This window comes from Scaptodrosophila lebanonensis, unplaced genomic scaffold (genome assembly GCF_003285725.1).
Source record: "Scaptodrosophila lebanonensis strain 11010-0011.00,11010-0021.00 unplaced genomic scaffold, SlebRS2 tig00000024-arrow-pilon, whole genome shotgun sequence".
In the NCBI taxonomy this organism is placed as follows: Eukaryota; Metazoa; Arthropoda; class Insecta; order Diptera; family Drosophilidae; genus Scaptodrosophila; species Scaptodrosophila lebanonensis.
Genome location: NW_022060538.1, coordinates 12,575,601 through 12,598,333, shown reverse-complemented (window position 1 = coordinate 12,598,333; position 22,733 = coordinate 12,575,601). Strand labels below are relative to the sequence as shown.

The 22,733-nt window shown below is 34.5% G+C and overlaps 1 protein-coding gene across 1 annotated transcript in view; it reads right to left on the bottom strand.

The window, feature by feature from the left end:
* Nucleotides 1–22,733, bottom strand: part of LOC115621672 — a 111,685-nt gene that overhangs the window by 61,286 nt on the left and 27,666 nt on the right. The window lies entirely within an intron of this gene.

Below are 22,733 nucleotides of genomic sequence, written 5' to 3'. Positions count from 1 at the left end.
CAACAAAAAAGTGACAGATTTATGCACTAATTTGTTTCGAATGCAAACTTTTTATATATTTTATGCCCCTTCGGCGTTTTGCATATATTGGCAGATTTAATCGGCACTGCCAGGCTGTGAGGGAGAGAGCGACAACAAATTAGTTTAATCGCTTTTATTAGTTACAAAAGGTGTTAAAAAAACACACTTTATGAGGCCTAATGGAATTGAAAATCGTATAACAAAAGCATTGCCAATTATATAGAGTTGGCTTTAAAGTTTTAAAGCAATACAACAACAAAAATGTGTCAGTGGGTTTATGTGCATCGTACAATGCTTTATATGGAGAAGCTTTAAAATTTCACTCCAAATTCCTTGCCTTTTTCTCTCATTATCATCATTTTCTAACTTTTAGCTGCAGCTGTTTAAGATAGATCGTGTTACTTTCAAGATATCTTAATTGCTCATAGTTGACTCATAGTGCATCCATATTAGACGAGTTGGTGTCATAAAAACTGTCCAAAACGGTTACTTTTTATGAGGTTTAACGAAACACACCCAAAATTAAATTAAAAATATATTTTAAAAGCCGAAGTCGACGTTCTCTTTTGATAGCCTCACATCCAAAGGTATTAGAAGTACATTAGTTAACAGATTGGACTGACTAGAATATTTTGTTGTTTAGTAGTTTAGGCGTTCGACTGTATGAACGTCTACATCTTGAATCCCTAATCACTTTTTTATATTTCCCGTTATACGAGTATATAGACTAAATAAAGCGGTATGCACCCAAATGGTTAAGGGATTACTTTAATTAACAGAGTGAGCTGCATATGTAATTTTATTTATTTGTTCACACGTTCGATTGTATGAACGACTATATTTCGGATCCCTAAGACAAATCGCTCTTCATATTTCCCATTATATATAGAAAAACTGAATTTAGAACTTTTTGAAAAGTACATATAAATTTGCCTACAAGACCTAGGCTATCTTCACTTTAGAATCAATTCTACATTATTTAAATAGGAGTAGTTAGAAAACTATTTGATTTATATTTCATTCAAGTTTTCGAGTGCATCCCATAGCCGACTACACTCAAGCATAGAATTTTATTTTATTTGATTCTTTGTTTTTTGTTAGCGATTCGGATTCTACTACTCTAATTTATGCACTAAGGTGACAACACCCCAAAAATAACAGCATCAAGAAACAAGTCACTTTTTTTCAACGATATGCTTGCTTTCTATGCAAATAAAATGTATAAATTGTTTTGGTTCGCGGCTGCGGCAAGTTTTCGAAAATAAATCAATAGAATTTATTGAATATTTCTTTTCTTTTCGTTTTTTTTATCGATCAAGAATTGAAAGTTGAAGTATCTATGAGTTCTGCAGCAAATAACTAAAAATAAAGTGAGAAAAAAGACAAATAACACGAAGCCAGCGACCAAAGGAATCGAAAAAATGCGAAACCAATGGATATTGCCATTGGCATTTGGTAAGTAGAAAAACACAGTCAAAAATTGTCAGACAGCGCCAAACTGGAAGCTAACGGCATTAAACTCGTTTGAACGAGTGCAAGGTCGTCTAGAAAATGTCGCGGGGAAAATGTATCTATTGCAATAGCCGCAAGGAAGGGGGATGGACGGCTACAGAGTTGACTGAAATTATGCAATCGAAGCCTCCAGAGCACAGCTGGCTCTGGCAAAGATCGATAATGTGCGCTGCTGACCAATGGCCAGTGGCAGACAGGCCTTAGGGCAGCAGCAAATGCATTACGAAATGTCAACAAACCTCCCTCCCTCCCTCCATCCTATTACTAGATGGCTAACAACGACCACCAACTGCCAATATGAAAATGAAGTTTAAATACCTTTCCGTCGAGATGACAACGCACAATGGCAAAAATCCCAAATACGTGCGCAGAGCTTCGTTTATTTTGTGTATCGTTGTTGTTGTTGTTGTCTGTTGCAAAAATATTCGCGCATCAACGGATTTGGTCGACGTCCTCGTCGATATAAGCTTGTTGTTGCTGGGTCTGCGGCTAAACTGCTGCTCTGTTGCACTGTCATTTGGTTTACGGGGCTGCTGCTGCTGCCGTTTGTTGTTGCCGTTGTTGTTTGTTGTTGTTATTGACGATGGAGTGGTCTTGAAAATACTGATTATCGACAGCAGCCACCAAACACACTTTACAACAACTTAGGGAGCAGTAGGAGGATGCCGATTGTGATTTAAGTAGAGAGGGAAGTGAGGGATTGAAACTAAACGTGCGCCATTTTCTGTTCGCGGCATTTGCAGCTGAATTTTTAAGCCTACTTATGCAGCCTGCAATTTCAGTGTAAATATGCCCATTTCTGGCTGCGATTCACAACAATCCAGCTGGACCGTTTACTCTCTTGGGCATACATTCATTATACTGGACACATTACAGCCGCTGAGCCACTTAGATCGTGTTTATATTTGAGTTGCCTAACTACAAGTAATGCCTACAGGTATAAGAAGCTTTGCAGGCAGATAGCAGATAGACACTTGACTTATTCAGTTTCAATCGAGATGAACCATTCACATATTTAAACAAAAAGCAATTTATTTAAAATCTCTATATAAATAAAACATTTGGTCCTGTGACTGACTGATTGGCGATCAACGCAAAGCCCAAATGGTAAGCGTAAAGAAGCTGAAATTTGGACACAAGTTTTCTGTTAAAGCGTCAGATTTAAATTTAAATTTATCAGAAATATCACAATTTAAATCCACAATATTTCTATTTAATTTTTAAGAAATTTCACAATATAATCCTCGTTTGCCAGCGCTTAGGCACTTGGTATGAGAATCGCAGAGGAGGGCGGTCACAATATATACAAGTATTTTTTTTTAATTTATCAGAAATTGCACAATTTAATTCCACAATATTATTATTTAATTCTTCAGAAATTGAATAATTTAATTCTCAATTTGGCAGCGCTTAAGTACTTGGTATGAGAGTTGCAGAGGAGACCGCCCACAATAATTTTTTTTATTTATCAAAAATTACACAATTTAATTCCACAATATTATTATTATTTTTTTTTGCTAATTATTAGTACTTGGTATGAGAATCGCAGAGGAAGGCGCCCACAATATTTTTATTTAATTTATCAGAAATTTCACAATTTAATTTCAAAATATTATCATTTTTATTTTAAAGAAATTGGTGCCCTAGCTTTCGGAACGTACCAAAGTAATTTGCTATTAGCAGTTCCTTTAGAATCTTTAGAGAGTGTCCAAAGAGAAATAGCATATTGTAAATAAACTTATAATTGTAAGCGAAGTATTAAATTACAACTTTGACTTACATCGCGAAAGAAGATCAAGTTGTGCTTTACTTTGTTAAAGGAATAATTAACTACCCACTAATTGTCCAGAAAATTGACCAGAACATTATTACATTCCTAAAATCAATAGCATTTCCAGCATACGTTTTTCAATTGATTTTCGAATATAAATCTCCACGAGTTACCACTTCCTCAGACACACACAAAACAACCAACTACTATGAGCATTCCAAAATAGATTTTGAACAACATTTTCATTTTCTGGTAGTTCTGCAACACCAATACTGCTACCTCAATACTTAAACAATCAGACAGAAACCTTTAAAAAGTCGTTTCCGTTACAGATCATACAAGCAAATCACATAAAGTAATTATTTATCCTGTTACAAATTTGGCTAAGGCTATGTAACAGCTTATATTCTCTATATTTTATTATTATATTTATTTGTAATTTGAATTACTTTTAAGCTATTTACAAACATTTTGAATTTAAATTATATGCCCTAATAAAAATGTGTTTTGCCAGCGATTGACCCAATAATTCATATGCATTTAGATATGATTCGTTCTACTATATTAATCGGCTTTGCTACAACATTTTAGTAATCTCAAATAATAGCATGACCTGATTGTAAATAATTTAAAGTCTTATAGCTTGCAATGTCATAACGCAAGCTTTATTGAATGTAGATTCATTTTTCATAATGTAGGATTTTATGTTTTAGAGTAAAAATACAAATTTCAAATATGTCACGGACATGTCTTTGTTTGATTGGAATGAATAGACATTAAATGAAAATGTGAGCACGTTCCAGAAATAAGCATGTGATTATGATTTCAAATATTACCACTTAAATACAAAATACACAAAATCTGCACTTTCTCCAAATGACAAAGAGAAAAAATTTTGCGATAAATGCTGTTCAAAAATTTGGATGTTCTAACTACTAAGTAGAATACTAATTGATGATTTCTCTACACCTATCGCAAAATCTGCAGTTAGCTGTAATAGCATTAAAAATTTCTGGGAAAAGCTGTTTTCCCAAATGACAAAGTGGAATCATTTAACAATCAATGCTCGTAGTTGTTCAAAAATTCACACCCTTTCCTCCCATTAACAACTTTTTCCATTCGCATCAGCTAAGTTTAAGTTGACAAATTAGCGGAGCTGTGCAAGATTTGCAAACAATTGCACTTTTACATAATCCTTGTCGCGACACTTTTGTCAACTTTGTTGGGCGAGTAGTCATGGGTACACTGATAAAAAAAATCACGGAAATTTCAATATTTTAGTAGATTTAAAGTGTGCACACTTCGAATTCAAGTTCAATATTAAAATGTTAAATTTAAAGTGTGACGATATTAAGTGATGATGTGGACGTGGGTTTATTTCACGCCAAAGGTTTATTTTTTATAGTCATAAAATATTTCTTCAATTTTTTGTTTACTCTATTGTATTTAACTTTTTTCAGCTACGACATTTCCATAATGCATGTTTTATATACACATATATTTTGTATTGAACCATTTTTAGTGGAAAGCAATTTTCAAATTCTTTTGATTATTCATTCTTATCAATTAATTACGGTTTTTGTGCCTTTTATGTAGTTTAAATCATAAAAAAGTGGAGAAAAGCTGATTGAATACACTAACTAGATACATACCTAACGACCACATTTGTATATGTCAAGGGGTTACACTTTGTATTTATACCACACAAACGCTAAAAACCGACTTGAGAATTCTGGTCAATTGAAATTTAATATATTTCTAGTACATTTAAATCGACTACAAAAAACGTCAAATTAAAGTTGAGAAAAATATTAAAACTTAGTATGGAATATAGTAAATTAAACTATTTGTTTTTTGAAGTGTGTGCACATTAATATTTAATATGGTTCAATATTAAATTGAATATGTTGTATGTATTTTGAAGTGTGTGCATATTAATATTTAATATGGTTCAACATTAAATTGAATATGACACACTGTAATAACGAAGTTTTACACTTTGTTTTGAATATTACAAGTATTCATATTGAAATCACTAATTGGATATGTTTTTAGTAAAATTTACGAAGTTTTTATTTGATTTGAATATGAAATAGTAGAACATTATATATAATATGAAAATATTCATCTGTACTATGGAACTTTTTTATCAGTGTAATGGTAATTTTTTGTGAGCAGTTTTAATGATGGCCATTATCAGGTTACGGTCGCCTAAAGGAGACTGCGAGGAAAATGTTGTAATTGTAAAACAAGATATTTCACCCAAGAGCGGAAGAGTGAGAGAGTGAAAAGAAAAAGTAAAATGATTGCCGAAAAAAAGAAAAAAAATAACAACAAGCTCTTGGAACCGCAACGTCCGTCAGACGCAGACATAAAGACGATGGCGAGCCAGTTCCGTTGGTCGTCGCGGTCGTGTGTCAATGACTTTGAAATGATTTCAACGAGAGTTTTCCATTTCAGCGACGCGGCAGGTCAGTCTCGTACTCGTACGTGGACTCTATTAGCAATTGGATAATTGATATAATCAGATGTGAATGATGATAGAAGAAAAAAAGCAAAGAAAAAGAAAGCCTGGCTTAACTTTCGAATGTGGTTTATTAGCTGCTCAGTGTGCCGTTTTCAATTCAGGTAGTATCTGCGATAATAATCAGAGTTATTTGTCACTCACTCACATACTCTTTTGACTGACATTTTGGTATGCTTGATTTTGCCTTAAAATAAATTAACCCAATTATGTGACGTCACAGAAAGTGTAATCGCACCTTTTAGGTACGCGCGCACACTGCGTTATTTAATAAATATCTGTATATATGCATTTGTGGCCATAAAACGGGAATCGCCTGTGTTGCAACATCTTGTGAGTCGCAAACGAGTTGCACAACTTTTGCTTTCAATATTTACAGACCCCTTAACTACTATTTGTGATTGTTGTTGTTATTGTCTTTACAACTTTTTCAAGTTCAATGCTGGTTTTTCCACGGCCTACTTGAAATCCGATTTGCTGCTGCATTTCCTGCCACATGCTGCACACAGCCATACAGATTGTTTCGACCACTCCTCTCGTGTGTCTGGCAGCTTTTTCAAATATTAATTAAGCATTTTGCGCTTTAAATTTGTTCATAAAATTGTTTTTGCATGTAACGAGCAAGTACCAGAGAAACTGGTTAAATGCCTCGACCAGCCAGCAAGCCAACCAGCTAGCCAGTTGGTCTCTTTTGCTCGCTTTATCCTGCAGGCAAATTTCACAATTATGCGCGCTCGAGAAACTGGACAATGCTGGCCACCAGATAGATGTTGCAATGCTGCGTGTTGCCATTAAGAGGCACAGTGATCTCATTTGGAAATTTAGGCGGGAAAGTGCATTATATGCATGCATATAGGTAATGCTCGAATTATTGATTGATTAATCAATTTATTGCATTTTTCTTTTGATAGCAAATATTTTTGTATACCTTATTTATCGAGGGACGAATTGAAAAGCTTGGTCAACATTTCTACTATTACAGATTTTATTTTAGAGAGAATATTTGGAACAAAGGAGCATTGGAAAACGAAATGCAGTAGAAATAAAAATTTGCTGTTAAAAGACGCAGAGGAATACTTGCAGTTAATTCTGAATTTCTTCAGTTTTTATTGGCACTATCAGAACAGAAAGATGGCAGAGTTGAAGACTTGAGAAAAGAAAAATTTTTTCAAATACTTGTATACTCGTATATTTTTAAATATTTTGAGTTTTGAGTCTGTTAATAAAATTATGCTCTTTTTATACCGACCCCATAAAGTATATATATTCTTGATCAGCATGACGAGAGAAATCGATCTAGACATGTCCGTCCGTCAGTCCGTCTGGATGAACGCGAGGATCTCAGAAACTATAAAAGCTAGAATAACCAAAGTTGGCATCCAGATTCTCCTAGGTCCGAGTAAGGACGAGTTTATTTTATTTTTTTAATTTCCCCCCCCCCCCTTCCCCCGCTACAGAATTTCGTCAATAGCGTCCACATTTCAAATGCTACCTAAACCAAACTTTGCACACATAATTTATATATAATTGTCTATTGTTGTTCAAAATTTTATTCAATTCGGTCTAAGAAAAGTTATTAGCAAAACAAATTTTCGCCAGTGCAACCCCCACAAACTGCAGCAACAAGTTCGCTCTTCTTCTTCCTCTTTTTGCTGCTGCTATGGGCGCATATAACTCAGTGACGCAAGTTTACCTGGGTACAGGGTATTACACTGTCGGGCTTGCTCGACTGTAGCGTTCTCTCTTGTTTATAATTTAAAAAATTTTTAAATGATTTAAATTATAACAATAAATTATAAAAATAAAATAAATAATAATAATTAAAATTTTGAAAATACCAATTAATTAAATCAGAATTTTAAATAAGCATTTGTGTAGATATACTATATGTGTAAAACCGGCCAAACGGCAGGACCCAGGGTGAAAGTTTTATTTTACAGTGTATGTGAAAATTCGAGCTCCAAGGTGGGCGAAAGCGGCCCCACAGTTTGTGTGAAAAATCTAAATTTTTCGAGCGATTGATTTCAATCTTGATTTTGTATACTCTAAACATGAATACAAAACAAATTGAATTCATTAAATTTGGAACATTTTTGGTGAATTTGATGTTTGGGGGTTTCCTATGGAAAAATTGGAACACGAACCAACGCACAGATCAAGGGGCTGAAAGCTGTAATTTGGTCTTAATATTTTTTATTAACAAAAAATATTTTGGAATTTATATTTTTTTAAATAATTATTTCTTTGATTTGATCTCAAATAAATTACTGTACAAAAAAGTTATACAGAACTGCTCAAAAATTACGGTATCTTTATTAGGGTATATTTAAATTTAAATACTTTCGTAAATAATGTTCTTCTGTTTCTAAACAACTGCAAAGTATAAGAGAAAACTTAAGATATTTTAACAAAAGACCCGGATCTTCTCCAAATAAATATAAATTTTGTTTGACAGTTTTTTAAAAACCATTTCATTAAACTTTCTAGTTTCTTTTAAATAAATAATATACATATTTTATTTACTGCTGAATTATCGGCTTACTACCTGCTGTGAAAAGAATGTATATGAATTTCGATAACAATCGCAAGTCATTTTAAATATACGAGTATGTTTTAAAGTCATTTAGCATATGTCGAAAAAATAACTACATCGTAGGTGTCTGGCCTTTGATATTTATGGCTTTCAGAATGTTTATTCATTTGGCGATTTTATATCACAACAAAGCCGCACCTAATGGATTCGAATATATTAACATTAAATCATTTGTGTATTAAGATGGAGAATATAGGAAGCTGAATTAAATAAAAGTATTTCTATTCCACTGTGCGAAGAGTGCTTTCATTTAAATTACATTTTCATTTACATGCATTTCTGCAACACTTTTCACCCAAGCGGCTTGATTGCTTTATGGCCTTCGGCCAGCACAATTTTACACAATTTTCCTGATTTTGCATCAGTCAAGTGTTTTTCCGTCTTTCTTCGGAGTGTGTCCGGAAGATTTAGCCAGCCAAGTATGCAGGCGTGAGTGAAAGAAACGGAGCGGCCAGCCAATTTATATCGGACAAACTGGTTAAACGTGTCGCCCCCGCCAACAATGTGAATCAAGCACTTAATTACCGTTGGCGTTTCGGTTATTGCCAATATTTCTATAGTTACTACAATTTTGTTGTGTTATAGAAGTCGTTGCTTAAAGTTCGCTAAACCGGCATAAAACCATAAAACGGCAGAAACAAAGCTCATAAAATTGCTTATAACTGCTATTAATATATTTTGTTGTTTTCAGTTTTTGGGCATTCCAACAATATCGACTTTGTCGGCACCTTGTATTGTTATGGCCATTAACTACTAACTGAAAGGCGTAGCTGCAGTTTGAAATTTGTTTTATAAGCAAATCTTATATCCAGCATATTAACATTATTTGTTTTATTATTTCTGCTGCATCGTCAGCTAGCAACAGTAAGTTTTCTGCTTGGACCTGACATGCAAACTAAATGTGTAATAAACAAAACGTACCAACAATTACATAAAAGCAAAAGCAAAGAGCCAGGGAAAACAACGCCTGCAGTGGAGCTCGACTTTTCTACCATCAAAATAAAAAATCTGTAACGTAAAAATATTTCATGCAACGCTTAACAGCCAAAATATGAAAGAGAAGTCAACTACCAGTATATGGCCAACAACTGGAGTGGGAAAAGGGCACCTGTGCGCCGAGGTGCAAAGAAGTGGTGTGTGAATATTTTTTCACTTATTATTACACGCATTTTGGCACAGTCTGAAAAAGTGTCAACACATGAGACAGCCTTTTTTTGTATTTTGAAGTTGATTATAAAATAGACACTGGGGGCGATACAAAAATGAAACGATAATGTAATGTAAAATTTAAACAAAATGAGGCGTTTGGCAAGACTAGACATTGTTGTTGTTATTGTTGTATTTCTGAATTGGTTAAGTCAGCAAAGTCTAGACGTCGCACAGTGGTCGAAATTGTAATTGCATGTGAACAAATGTTGTAGTTCCGACTGTATTCTGGATGCATACGTATTTCCCTCTTGTAGTCCCTACTTTGTGAACAATTTATATTACTCAGCTTGATGAGGGAAATCAATACAATTAGGAATCCAATTTAAAGAGGTACAAGAAATGGAAGGGAAATGAAGAACACAAAGTAAGATTATCATATCCGGGAACTTTATATCGCAGAAAATTAATAGCAATAAATGAATATGTAAGAAAATTATCTTAAACGTAGATTAGGATGGGGTATAAAATAAGAAGAAACGCAAAATTTGCGTCAGAATTGTACGCGTCAGATGTCCTTAATTGGCACAAATGGCGCTCACTATTTAACAGTTCTGAATCAACTATAAAGAAACTTTAAATGCCAAAAAAATAGAAAAAGATTATCTTTGCTACATATCCGGGAACTTTATATCATAGAAAATGAATATCAATAAATTAATATGTAAGAAAATGATCTTAAACGTAGATTAGGATGGGGAATGAAATAAGAAGAAACGCAAAATTTGCGTCAGAATTGTACGCGTCAGATGTCATTAATTCCCACAAAACACGCAGTCCTGAATCAACGTAACTAGACAAGATAAAAGTACCAACTATAAATAAACATAAAAATGCTAAAAAAAAATACATAGAAAAACGGTACTTTATTCTAACTGAAAAGTTTATAGGTTTACAGATTTTCTCGGGTATACTATCAAGAAAATGACAGTCACCGGACTAGATATCCGTATTTAAAAATTAAAACCAACTTGTTTCTGTATATTTTTGAGTTCTTATCATAGATATTTTGTTAAGAGGTGGCGTAGTCTTAATACTGACGGGGCCGCAATATGTAGATTATTAAACATTTTTGTTATTTCTACAGGCTTTGTTTTTCTTTAGTCTTATCTAGTATAAGTTCTGTATTGTTTTGATTTTTTTTCTCAAATCGACGATAAAATAAATTTAAAAAAATTAAATAAAATAGGGAGCGATCATAAACATTTCATTACATCTTTAAAGTTTATACAGAGAGCAATATTTCTTCTACCTAGCTATCGATCTTCAACCACTGTGCGTCGTGCCGGTGGCTCGTGCGTAAGCGCATCAAAGCCCCCTGAGTCGTTCAGGGGGCTTGACTGCGCTTTGTACTGCTGGCTGCTCTTGTTATTGTGGTTGTTGTTGTTGGATTTGGCTGAAGTAATGAAGCAGTCGCTGCCACGCGTTTCACTTGGCATTATGGGTAGAGAGGCACGTCAACGGTGTGACATAATTTGTTGTTATGAAAATTACACCTAGAAGTGTTGTCTGTTGTTCACAACGTGCTTTAATTAATAGCCTAATTATAAGACGAGTGATATATGGAATTGACTGAGAGACTCTTGCCGGAGTGAAAGTTGCAGTAGCAGCTGCCGGCAATTGCACAATCAGCTCTGGGAGTGAGTGTGAAGAAGAAGGGGCAGGCAAGCGGCATGATGGCAGGGGCACAATTATTGAATGAAGACCCATCACGGCTGTGGCAACGTTAATAAAATTGTTTGATTATAGCAATTTAAATTAACTTGAGGCGCATACCAAACATATTTAATCGCAGAAAACTTGCCAAGCATTTTGTCAAATATGGCAAGGTTATTTGAATGGCCAGTTGCTTGGATTTCACAGAAATAATTGAAATTGTGGCCAATAAACAATTAACTTTCAAATAACTTTCAAATAAAGTTATAATCGCTTTCAATAATAGGCCTACATGTCTTCTTACTTCATCTGCCGAACGGATGTGCGTCTGCACTTTCAAATATCGAAGGCCCAACGGCATGGAAAGGCAATATTGTTCAGTTACAAGCAATTACCAGCAAGAAGAGGTAAAAATTATGCACAATTTAACTAAATACGAGTACATACGCCTGCTAATTGCTCAAGTTGAAGGTCAAGCTTGATTATGTTAATTATACTTGTATGGCCACAGAAAAATATGTGAAAAGATAAAAACAAAAGTTGAACACAATAGGTTGCATAACTTTTAAGCTCAGCCATTTGGCAGCTGCTACTCGAATTGATTTCATTTAAATTCTTAGCCAATCATAGCAAATTGGTTGTGGGTCTCTGTTTTGGGCAGTAAAACAACAGTAAAGCAACTCGTATACTCGTATACTCGTATATGTAGTATTTAAACAGCATGGTTAACACTAATGTATTGGCAGGCGCCCACAATCGAATGCAAACGATCTCGAGTGAGCAATTAAGTATTGGCCAAGTCGGTTGGCAACTAACTTCTGCGCGTATGCCTCAATTAAGACCATAAATTAAGGGGCGGCATTTAGAGGCGGCTGTGACACATGACAATAGCGGCGGCGAAAAGCCGCATGTTCGAAACTGCATATAATAAATTACCAGTTGTCCAGTCCACCTTAAATGTAAGTGCAATTAATTAAAAGGTTGCGCGTGTTTTTTCTTCGGCAGCAGATTTTTCTAAGCGCGACACACACAACATCGCGTGCATTCACATTTGGCAACCAAAACTGCTCGAAAATTGTCAACGCCATTTAGACATTGCTCACGCAGGAAATTGTCTTTTATGGTGCTCTTGGCTTGGGTCAGAAAAAAAAAAATAATAATACATACATACTTGTACATAATAATAAACCCACACAATTCTCGTCATTGTTTATGGGAAATTCCAAACAGGGTCGGTCAGTCAGTCAGTCGGCGTGTTTCGTGCGCCTTGACCGGCTTCATGTTTTGCTTGTTAATAGCAATTAGACTGAACTGTAAATAAATAACTGCGAGTCTCTACCTTGTATTTAAGGTGTTCTCATGTCCACAATTAGTAAGTGGTAGCCCCAAGCTGTACTTCGCTCGAAGAAAAACATTTACATTATTAAACGTTGCTACAACTACGTCGAAGGTGCGTTACATCTGCGTAGCTATTAGTTACTCTATAGGATTCTAATAACATTTCAGTGAGTTTGAAAAAATACAAATACATATTGGGTTGAATCAAAATGAATCCTGTTTTTCTCGGCCCAACATAATGTTATAATTCGTATTAATTCATGCTCGACCTTATTGAAAATGTGGCATGACTTCCATCTGCAACAAAAAGTTGTGCCTCAAATCGTGATGGTATTCAACTCATATGTGAGATAAGTTGTTTTAAATATTTAAATTTCTTATATAAATTGAAATTACAATGTGGTAGATGCAATATGCATCGTCGCTCAAATTTCAAACAAATCGTAAAACTGATTGAAAAAAAAAAACAACAATTGAAATGAACCACAAACCAGAATTAAATCGTTTACAAAAAGCATTGTTATAAAAGAAGTGCAATTAATAGGAACCACACGAATTATTTTATTATTTTTTTAAATTTATTGTGTATATAATAGACCTGCAGCCTTGGCCACAATTCTACACTTTCACATTTTTTTACAAGAGATCATAAGTTAAGACTGCATTGATTTATTCAGCAAGGCTTTAATTTGAATGATTCGACTCGATAACAATTTTAAAGAACATAATCAATCGAATTTCCATCTGGGAATCGATGGACAAACAAATAATGGCCAGTTTGGTGAAGCAGTTCATGCGATGTCCAAGCCAGGACTGACAGAAATATAATTCTTCTTGAGCATTTGATGGCACTGCAAAGGAATCATCTACCATTAGCTCCTCTACTACCACAATAAGACCGTTTGAAGCTAGAGATAGCCAAGAAACGACCAGAATTGGCCACGGAAAAGTCTGATTTAAACCAAAACATTGCCAGATCACACTATTAGTAATGACAAGACGGAAACTTTGGAAGCTTGGTTGCCATTTAGTGGATTAGTGTGATTACAAATTTTTCCGGGTGACAAAACGCATTTAGTGGAGGACTGACACCATTGGTTGGTCGCATTTTTTAGCAGCAAGAACAAGAGCTTTTATGGGAGAGGAATTATGAGAAACTGAACCCAATAAGAAAAAATAGATTTATTTTTTCTCAACCCAATATTTTGTCTTTGGATTGCATTTAAATAAACATATGTATATTTTGAATGGCTCTTAATCTTATTAAATGTTCAAAAATTACAAAAACAGTAATAATTTAAATATTTTAAATTTTTTAAAATAATTTTTTTATTGTATGTAGGTTTGATAGCTCTTATACCAGCAGATAATCATCGAACTATCGCTATGGTCAGTCCAGGGTAGGCTAATAATGTATATCGTTATGGGAGTAAGAGTTTGACTTCGAGAAGACGTTGTGAACATGTTATGAATAAACTTTACTTTGATTAAATTTACACAGGAATAAATATAGTACTCGATTCATTATGAACAAACATGAACAAACTAGACTGTTATATTTACAGCAGTATTCCACACTTAATTTCTTAGCTAGGCACTAAAATAGTGAATCTTGAAAACCAGTTATCACATATTTTGTTTAATAAAATTATGCCACGCTCCATTTTATCAAAATAACTTTCGGGTCTAAGTTTAATTCGATCAAAAAATGACGCATTCGTTTTGGTTAATTAAACAAGTTCCTTAGTTTTTATTTTCCACACATGATAATTAATAATACAAGTTAGTTTGCATTGGCTTTAAATAATGATTTCATTTCCCAATAAATATGACCATAGGAATTAATTAGCAGCGCCCTAGACACCAAATTAGCAGCCAAGTTCATGCAACACGCAACGACCTTAGAGGGCGGGCTCTCAGCCAGCCAGCAATCCATTTTGAAAATGTAGGGCGATTAATTCTGAGCATTTGGTTAGCTGGCGATTTAAAGTTGGAAGACAGATAAATGAACGTGCAAACTATAAATTGATAGCTGCTATTAGCAGAAACAATAAGGCTAATGAATGATCTGAGCGGTGTCCGCCTTGAATCCAACAAGTCTTAACTGTAAACTATAAGCTATAAATCAAATTAGACGCGAGAGTTCTATCGCATATCTATTCGTTTTATAAACAATCTCTTGGGATCACATGGCGGCTATTGTTGCTCCGCTTTTTGCGGCCAGCCGGTCGAGTCGACCTTGTGCGAATTATGCGAAGTAACGTGGCAATCCAATTTGAAGTAAGTCCGAGCTGTTTCGAATCAGTTGTACTCTGCTGATCGATTTCTGTGCATTGGCCGGCCGCTTCAAATCAATCTGGGGCGTAAAATGAAGTTGTACAATCATTTTTATGCAACCACTCTGATCTCTGTTTTTATGTAAGTGAATTAGATTTTAAATTTGTTTTTCGTTTTTTAGCTTCGTTGCGCTCTAAGAGATAAACATCTTTGGCTTTGCTTTTACTTCCCCCACCACGACTGACTGACTGCCGTTGGAAATTAAATTTAATTTGCGTAATAATAATCTCTCAATGGCTTTATGGGTTCATTATTATGCAATTAAAGCCAGGATATGAGCGTTCAATGCCAAGCGCAGAGCAATAAATTAGTCTAACCTCTGACTAAACGCCTGACCCTTCCTTCTTTCCGTCTTCTTGTCAGCCACTTCGCTGGCCCAGCTATATGCCAAAAAATTGAATGTAAGAAACGATAAATTTGCCACATTTGCAAAAACTGTCAGCACTGTGGCTGCGGCTTCGACAGCGAATAGAGCGGCCCACACAAATCGCAAACATGACGCATACGACCCGTGGGCTGCACGTTATTGCCGAGAGACTGGGGCGGGGTCAAGCGTTGGGGTCAAAAACAGTTGCGGCTGCTGCAAACCGCAACTAACTGTGTGCATGCGAGTGTTAAGACTAATCTGTCGAGATACTATATGAGTATGAGTCATAAATGGCCCGAAAATGTATCAACTAATTCAGGCAAGAGACTTTTTTTTAGGACAAGAGCGGACTTAGGGTTGGGCCCCGTTCATGAACCACCATTATTATTGTGATAATTAAATAGCATTCATACCTTTTAAGCCATAAATTTTCAGGGATGAAAATTAACAAATATTGTTATCAATCAGTACTGACTAGCGTAATAACTTTAAAGTAATCTGGTACTTGTAACGCTAGTGTTATGTTTATAAATAAATAAAAAAGAGTAATAAAATATGTATATAAATAGTAAAAATAAAACAAATAAAATCAAATAATAATTGTTATTGAGATAATTAAATAGCATTCACACCTTTTAAGCCAAAAATTTTCAGGGATGAATATTAGGAAATATTGTTATCAATAAGTACTGACTAGCGTAATAACTTTTTAACTATATAAATAATAAAAATAAAAAATAATAAAATCAATTAACAAATACAATTTAGACGAGTAAAAGCATCATGCAATAAAAAGAACAAGTGAAGCCAACTCATTCATATTGGAGAAAATGTGCAGACTCTCAGAAAAATTTTGATTTGACCTGCCAAAAGTCCAGATCTTCATTAAATAAAGAATCTTTAAAGAATACTTACCAACCAAATTTATACATATGGTTGGAAGAAAAACAAGCTACTTGAAAGAATAAGTAGAATAGGCCAAATTCACTCTGAAACGCTTGATTAATAGAAATGGAATGCATATCTAGGAATTTATTGCTAAGAAAAAAAATAAAAGAACTTGAACTTAGAACTTGACCAAGCTAAGGCCTGCGAAATAAGTCACCTTATCAACATATTTTTCTTAATTAAAACAAAAATCTTCGATATTTTAAAATGATTGTAATTTTTCCTTAAACTTTATAAAATGACAGTTTAAATTCAGTTTAGTAATATTTAAGAAATTATAAGAAACTTTTTTAAAAATTAAATGAAAATTTTTCCGAACGAAATAATTGAACTGATCAAATTCAAAAAACTATATTTATATCTCGATTTACTTGTGTTTTTAGCGGTAATTGTTTAGATATGTCCTCCATTACTATTAATTACTCTTAACATGCGATCTGGCATTGAACTAACCAAGTTTTGAAGAAGTGATCCGTCCAATTTGGCCCACTCTGTTACGATTGCTTCTTTTAATTCTTTCAAGGATCTAAATTGTCTGCCATGCATGTAAACCTTACTGGAAAGGATTCCCCAAAGGTTCTCTATGGGATTAAGATCTGGACTTTTTGCAGGCCACATCAAAAGTGGTATTTTTTTATCCTCAAAAAATTGTTTTGTGCGTTTTGAGACATGGATTGGAGCATTGTCCTGCTGGAATGTCCAATAATCTCCACACATTTCTTCTCCAAAATGAATCAGGTTTTCGTCCAATAGCTCTACATAGTTTTCGGAGTTCATTTTGTGTGAGACAAAGCATATAGGACTCTTTCCAGCAAAGCAAAATGCAGCCCACACCATTAGTGATCCTCCTTGAAAATTGCGCGACACTTTCATTTGTTTGGGGGTCCTGAGGTCACGATAATAATATTGATACCCATCTGGTCCATCTAAATTAATTTTTTTTTCATCACTAAAAATAATATTTTTCCACTCCAGGTCCCAAAACTTATGCATCTCTGCAAAGTTCATGCGGGCAACTTTGTGCCGAGGAAGTAGTTCACATTTGACGGTTTTTTTTTCATATGAAATGAATTGATCGGCTCGTAAAATTTGTTGCACGCGACGTTTTGACACTGAGAGATCCAATTCCTGACAAATTTCGCCTGCGCTCAGGTTTTCTTTGAGTGCTAACGATTTTATTCTCCTCTTATCGCGATTTTGTACCAATGGCGGGCGACCGGAGCGTGGCTTTTTTCCGTGGTGTTCGGGGTCTTTCAAAAACTTTTGTATAGTAAAAAAGCTCCTTTGTATTTTGGAAGCAATTTCACGTAAGGGCATTCCAGTTTCTCGATATGCTAATATTTTAGCTCTTTCTTTATCAGATAGGTAACGGCTTTGATGCATTTCTACTAAAATTATGGTTAATTATAATCTGATCTAATATTCTAAGCCTGGATTAAAGTCAAAACTCACTTATTTAATTTTTTTAATTATAAATCCCAAAATTTTGATGAAAATGGCCCTTGAATGCACTGGTACAATGACAAAAACTGATTTGATCAGCTCAATTATTTCGTTGTGGAAAGAGAGGCAGCAGCAATTTTCGATAGAAATAACGGTAGTAATAACGGATTTCTGCTTCTCCTTACTGTTTTAAGCAAGAGAATTAGATGAAAGCAAACTATGCAAAAAATGAAGTGGAAAACATAAATGGTAAATCTGTGGCATTACGTTATAAGCATGATAAGGTGACTTATTTCGCAGACCTTACTAATTTCGTTCGGGAAAACGTTGAATTAATTTTAGAAAATTTATAATTTCTTAAATATTGAAAAATTAAATTTATATGTCGTTTTATTTCAAAAACAATAAAGACTTTTGTTCTTTAATCAAGAGAAAATATCTTCACTCTGAAACGCTTGATTAATAGAAATGGATAACATATCTAGGAATTTATTGCTAAGAAAAAAATAAAAGAACTTGAACTTAGAACTTGACCAAGCTACTTATGTCGTTCGGAAAAACGTTGAATTCATTTTAGAAAATTTATAATTTCTCAAATATTGAAAAACTGAATGTTTACTCCCATTTTATATGTCGTTTTTTTCAAAAACAATAAAGACTTTTTAATCAAGAGAAAATATGTTTATAGTGCGACTTTGTAAGCTGGCATTCAAATTCAAGTGTGAATATTGTAGACAATTGTAAATATTAGAGAGTTTAAGCTGATTTGAGATTATTTTAAAGTTGGTTTCTCAGTTGTTTCCCAGTTATCTGAATGATCAGCGATAATACAATGTAATGTAGCTCAGAACTTATTTGTGCTTTATTATTCATTCCAATCTAAAATAAATGTCAAATTCTAAAGCAAAATCATGTAAGAAGCTAATTCAAGTCTTAAAACTTGTTTACATTTTTATTTTTGAAGAGCCAGCATGGACCAGCCCTGTTGTTGTTACTGGCGGCCCTAAAAAGTAGGAAGTTGGCAAGTTGGCCGTGAAAATGCAGGCAAGCACAAAATGAGATGCAGACGCTGCCCAAAATTGAAGCGGCATATAAAAATGTAAATTTTTTAGACATACCACCACCACAAGACAGCCAGCCAGTCAGTCCGTCAAGTCAGTCGGAAAGTGTAACAAAAGCAGGCGAAGAAGGCAGGTTAATGCACTGCCGCATATCATTTGCATACAATTTACGGCCAATGAAGATAACAAACAAAAGGCAGCAGCATTATTAACAGTTAAAACAATTGTTTCTACTGTTAATTTAAAATGGCGTGGCCCATCCATCATTCAATGCTCCAACAACTCGCTCACTAGTCGCGTGACTTACATATTTTTGGATTTATTTTTTAAGGTAGGGGAGGAGGGAAAGGATTTGTGCAACTTTTACAAATTAAACTACTGGTGCCTGTCACTTGGCGATTGGCAACAAATTTGCCAGAAATTCTACAACTCTGTTTGACAACGTGACCGCGTACTCGAATGGTATGTTTGATGAACAACGCTACTTTGCTCGGCGATTGCATCGCTCCATGTTTATTTAATGGGCGGGTTGTTGGCTGCCTGACAAACGTCACCAGCTCCACTCTATAAAGAGTTATAATAGGTGCCCCCACACAGGCAGGCAAGGCAGGCACTAAACAGAAAACGGACAATATTGCGACATTTGCAGGCAAACCAAAAAACCCATTCACTTTTCTGTCAGCCAATTGTCGAGCGGAAAACGTGCAGAGAAAAAAAATAATAAAACAAAACAATTGCAAATGATATTTGTTGTATTATTTTGTATTACTAGACTAAATTTGTAATGTCGCTGGCGTCGGCATTAATGCGCACTTTTTAAATGCGCTTAAAGTTTAAACAATTGCCAGCCATTTTGCTCGAGGCGGATGTTCGTTCTTTTGATCTAAGAGCCCGTCGTCCACGTCATGTTTTTGTATTTGCGGTTACTGATTCGTTTGAGACACCTGCAAGGTAGCGGCGGCTAGATCAGAAATATGAATATACAAACTATATATTGATTTGCTGTTTAGCAATCATTGGCAGCAGCTGCAAAGAGCGCACGCCCAGAGCTCAAATTCTATTCAAAGGCAGTTGATCATACTTTGTTATGAAGGGGAAGAAGAAACAGCATTTAACCTGATATTTGATCACAAATGAGAATTCACTTCTTTTGGGCAACGTTAAAGCATGATGAGACGAATCCAAATCTTCTATGACAACGCCAGAGTTATCATATTTCTATGTTCTAAGATTCTCTGAACCAAGTAGGCATTCGAGGAGACTGGTTGCCAAATTTATAAAACATATTCATAGAGCGTTATCCAAAGATAATGGGCGCATTCGCCAGAGTAAACTAATCAGTCAGTTCAATAAGGCTGCTAAGCTTAGATGTGATAAGTAGACGTAGAAATTATTTATGAACATCTGGTGCAATCGAAGCATTCGGAAGGCAAGTTTAATTTATTAATAGTAGCATATTAACTTTCTAATTGTAACTAAACATAAATATACATTAAAATAGTACACTTTAATTGTTTTCTAATGAAGCATCCCCTATTATAACGACCTTAAAAAGAGTCCCGACGCATTATTAAGTGTTGCATAAATTAGTCAGCTTTGAGTTGTCTCTTCGTAAATGTTTTTTTGGACGCCAACGCTGTCCCTAGGGGTTTTTGTAAGGGCACCATTTTAAATTATACTGGAATCTTGCAATCTCGAAAATATATTCGTTTTAAATAAATGAAAGAGCTTAAAAATCCATACGCAAAAGTCAATGCGATTCGATATTTTTTTATACCTTGTGCTGAAAGGGTAAAAAAACTGTACTTAAACATGTGTCTCATTACTTATACATATATGTATTTATTGAATATTTTTTATTTAATTTATATAATTTTTTATAAATTTATTTTTAATAAAAAGTTTTATAAGTTTAAAATTTTGTATGGGAGTGGGTGGTTAAAGAGTTGAGTTCGACTCTAGCATTGCTTTCCTTTTTAAATTACATATTTGATAAAGATAAGGATTTTACTGTTGGGTTTATTAGACTACAAATTAAAAAAAAAAAATCATCATTTTAAAGAATGAGCACTAAAATAAACATTCCTTTTCAAGGGCGCACGCAGGAAGGGGACAGGGGAGCCGTTCCCCCCTACAAAAAATGTTGCCCTATATAGAGTTGACCTCACGTTCATTATTATCACGCGCTATTCATTGATCATATGAAAAAATTATTTTTGTTTTAAATATTTATACTTTTGACTCGGTTAACTTGCTACTACTGTGTACAATAATCTTTTGATCAAATCAAGCGGGATTCTCGATAAGGACGCATCTCTTTATTTTTAAGTTGGCATCTTGTAGTTACGTTTGGTAAACACCTAAAAATGATTTTCTTCGATCTTTGAAATGTTGCTTATTAAATTTTCCACTTTGTGCTCCGAAACATAAGTTTTGCATTATTTGATTAAACTCTTCGTGGAAATTGCAAGGCCTCAGGGCTTAAATCAATCGCTGGCTTATAATCTTCATGCAGATTACATCTGACCTCGTCAGCTCTTATATATCTTATGAATCGAACTAGAGTAGCAATTTTTCGCACTTTAGTCCACTAATATGCTTGGCCACCTTCGCTTAGGCTTTTAGTACTTTATGGCCACCTATAATTTGTCTCGATATTGTCCGAGAAGGCAGCAGCGTGTTGGCGCATGCGCGGCCGTTGCTGAAAGTCTACAATTTGAGTTTGAGTTTGACTTCTTGGCCTCGGGAGCACGTACAAGTCGTTGTTCATATAGTAGTAGTTGTTGTTGTTGTGTTTGTTGTAATGAATGCTCACTGAACGGTTTATGGTCTGTAGAAAACGCTATTAAAATCGCATGGCTTGGTAGCTTTCAAATAATTTGCACCAAAAATGGTCAAAGAACTGACAACAGAGTCGCAACAGACAGTCCTTGCCAGGTACAGACAAATCCATGGATATTGGAGCGGGAGGTAGAGTGGTGTGGGAAATAATGCTCTCCAACAATTAGATGCCATCTATCTAAATCAGTTAGCGCGCTTAACCTCAGGCATTCGGTGCCTCAATCGAATGGATGACAAAATTAAAATTCATTTACGCTCAAGTAAATATTTACGCAATAAATTTGCATTTAATTGCATTTTCACAGTGCCAGGTAGCTAGGAAGGCAGGCAGGCAGGCAGCAGTTGTGCCACAAATCGCGTCAAATGCCGCAAAACATTTGGCTAAAATCAAATCAAATTAGAAAACTGCCACCGTGCAATTGGAAGTATTGCCAACCAGACCAATGAGAATAACTGACAGCCATTGTCAGTCAAATCAACCAAAACAATTTGCAATGGTGATGATGTCGATGTTGAAAAATCTAATCAAATTATACGCTAAAATACAAAAAAGCGGAAGGAGCAATTAACAGTAGATTGGCCGAATATTATATGCTCTCTGTAAATTAATCGCCGGATCAATAATGGCATATATTAAAAGGCAAATTATGTTCCTACTTTTCCTCACTCACTCTGCTATTGAAATATATATGTACACTATATTTAAGACTATTTTTTTTGTTGATTGCGCAAACATCAATAAAAGCTCGAGTCGGTTAAAGCTTAAATTGGATAAAAGCGACTTTAAAATATTATTTAAAAATGATAAAAAGCAAATATTTCAATAGGTGTGTCCAGCAAACGAACTTAATAATTCTTCTATTAATTTTATAAAAAAAACTCTATATCCACTATTAATCTGCCGTACTTTAAACGAACCTCCGACTGTAGACAAGTTGTTAATGAAATATTTCATCAACCATCAGGAAACATTTCTCAACTAAACTATTATACCTTTTTTTTTTAAATTAAAATTAAATTTCAAAACGTCACATAATTCTAGAAACATTTGATCTATAATCTTTGTTATATTTATTGCAAGCCTACTAACGGAATGAAAATACTCTTTGTAAGGG